General features: G+C 36.0%; 1 non-coding gene across 1 annotated transcript; it reads left to right on the top strand.

The window, feature by feature from the left end:
- The first annotated feature begins 1,628 nt into the window (after positions 1-1,628).
- LOC116269913 lies at positions 1,629-1,753 on the top strand. Its single transcript, XR_004177723.1, has one exon. It is a non-coding gene; the product is annotated as a small nucleolar RNA SNORA77 (small nucleolar RNA).
- The last annotated feature ends 1,300 nt before the right edge of the window (positions 1,754-3,053 follow it).

Raw genomic sequence — 3,053 nt, 5'->3', positions numbered from 1 at the left:
TTTATCATAAATACATTTTCTGATATGTTAAGAATTTCCATAACTCAGTAAAAGGTAATTAGATAAATAAAATAATGGCCAAAAGATATATTGATGTTCACAGAAAACAAAATAGAAATGGTTTTACACATAAAGATGATGTTCAATCTCAACCACAAGAAATATGTTGAGTAAAACCATAACCAGCTACCATTTTTTTCTTATCAGCTTAACCAAGATGAAATAGTTGATAAGTTACTATGTTGGCAAAGATATAAGAAAACACATACTTTCATACACTATTGATGAAAGTATATATTGTGTATTTGGCATATATTTAAAGTTAGTAATGCACCACACCCTTTGACCCAGCAACTTGACTTCTAGTAATTTATCCCATAGGTATAGTTGCACATATGCAAAATGACATATGACAAGTTATTCAATGAAGCATTGTTTGTAATTATAAAATACTGTAAACAGTCTAAATGGAACCAATGCAAATTTGGAATTGGAGAAACAAATTGTGGTAAAATGGCAAACTTTTTAATCATTACAGAAAAGAAGTATAAGGAAGCTGTGTAAGTACCCATAAGGAACAATCTCCAAGGGAAAAAACAAGGGGTATATAGTGCATTATCCTTTGTTTAAATATAGGAGATGCAACAGAGATATATGTGTTTATTATTTTTACATAGTATAAATCTGGAAGAATGTCCATACGTAGAAAATAAATCCAACAAACTTCTCTAGTTTCCTCAAGGGATCTAGGTGGCATAGGAGATGTTTAGCCATTGTCTATTCTTCTATGTCTCTTGTATTTTTTAATGAGTTACCCTGTCTTTGGGATTCCTTGTTTCAGGATAGAGATAAGGCCAAGAGAATTGTAATTTTCAAAAACAAAACTTGATCAGCCACAGGTCCCCAGCACAGAGTTTAAATAAATTGGAATGGTGGTGGCTTAAGGGTAGGTTTATGAGAGTCATAAATTCCAAATCAAGGCTTGTGTGTTCTATTTTGTAGGCAATGAGGAAGCAATAAAGGACTCTGAGCAAGAGAATGATGTATATGGGCCATTGTTTTGGAAGATTCACCACAAATTCATGTGCAAGTAGATTGGAGGAAGGAAGTATTAACAGAAAGAAAGGCCAATTATGAGTCCATTGCAAAACTATATGGTACATATGTTGCATATGTTTTAATATTATATATAACATATATAAACCCTTCAAAGTTATCACTAACTTCCTTCCTCCTTTCTTTCATTCTTACTATAGCTCCAGAAAGAATTGAAATTGATAATACCTTGTCACCTAACTTTCATATTATAGTTTTCTCCCCAGTGTTTGGCATTTTGACATTTTAATAAAAAACAAAACAGGTAGAAAGATCGATTAATATTGTCTTTGGAAAATTGTTAATTTGAGTTTATTTGCTTAACTCTTTTTTCAATTTGAGCTAAATGTGATTTTGAAGGACCATTCATCGTATATTTCAGTTTAAAAGTTTGAGATTAAGAGTTTTAGACCAAGTGAGAATTTGAACTGGAATAGGATAATTTTTAAAAGTAAGATTTGGAATGTCCCATGGAACTTAACATTTATGCCTACTTGGGAGTTAGTGAAGGCCTTGCTTAGGAATGTGGCATTGCAGACTCACTCTGCACCTGACTATACTTCCAGGCGGGTGCTTTTTCTGTCTGCCAGATAAACATTCCAGGGTGCTGTGGCTGTCTCACCTATCCAGGGCGATGCAGCTCCCTGGGGACACAGGTGCTTCCTGGGGAGGCCTGAGCACTTCTCCGTGTTGCTGGCCTCACATCCAATTGGGCAGGCATTGGAGTCCGGGCACTGCCTGGAGCTCACCAAAAGGTGCTTTACACAGTGGTCCTCGGTTTGTCTCTCAGAGGGCTTGGTCACCTCTGCCGTGAGGCTGGACTGCAGCTGTGGTGGCAAGTGACCAGATGTCACTGAGCAGCCTGACCATGGTCTAGGCGGTGCTTGAATGCATCCACTTGGCTTCCTTTGGTCATTGAGTTTCAAGAAGACAGACTCCAGGAGGCGAATTGGCCAGGATCAGGCAAAAACAATCATGCCGGAAGTGGCGGAAAAGCTAGAAGCTCTCTCAGTGAAGGAGGAGACCAAGGAGGATGCTGAGGAGAAGCAATAAATTGTCTTATTTAAAAAAAAAAAAAAAAAAAAAAAAAAAAAAAAAAAAAAAAAAAGGAATGTGGCAATGGAAATGGAGAGGAAATGATACATTTGAGAGGAAACTTTGACTATGCTTCTGGACTAAGTGGATTTTAGAAAATACAGAAAAGCAATGGTTGCTTTTGAACTTGGTATTAGGAGAATTACATTGACTCTAAAATGAAAAAGAAAGTGGGAGGAAATGGAGGAAAGGTAAGCATTTCATAGAATTACTATTTTATCTTTCAATATATCAAATTTGGTTTGGCAGTAGACATCAAAGTAGCAATAGCCAAGCAACAGACCTTGAGCTCAGGGAGATTAACATGGTTATGCAGATTAGGGAATCATTTGTACAGAGGCAGGTGAGTTTTCTGAGAGTATAGAGAGTTTTAAAAAGGGATAGCTTGCAGGAAATGCTCCTTACCTTTCAAGAATGTGTAGCAAAATTATTCAGTTGGTGTTTGAATTGGCACACAAAGTCATTCTGATAATGATAGAAGTTGTGTAATAGTTTTCATGTGAAAGCTGAGACTAAGATAAGCAGTTGCATGCACCATGCATCATAGCAGTTCTCCTGACACATATCTGTCCAGTAAAACCAGGATTTGGAAACAATAATGAATTTGTTCAATGTGTGTTGTATGTTTTCATGGCTGTTTTTTACAAATGAGGTCAGTGTGAGTGTAATTAGATTAACTCACTTCAGTATGCTTATCTCATTGTAACACAAAATATAGATTCAGGAATATCAACTACTCTTATTCACTAAAACATTAAGTTCAGTTGTGTAATATTTATAGTTATGCCTCAAAATAATGGGAAAACAATAGGAAACATTGTTCCTTAATGTACCAAATAGGAGACAACATAAACCCCTCAGTT

Source organism: Papio anubis, chromosome 12 (assembly GCF_008728515.1).
Source record: "Papio anubis isolate 15944 chromosome 12, Panubis1.0, whole genome shotgun sequence".
Taxonomy (NCBI): domain Eukaryota; kingdom Metazoa; phylum Chordata; class Mammalia; order Primates; family Cercopithecidae; genus Papio; species Papio anubis.
This window is presented reverse-complemented; position numbering and strand designations above follow the sequence as displayed.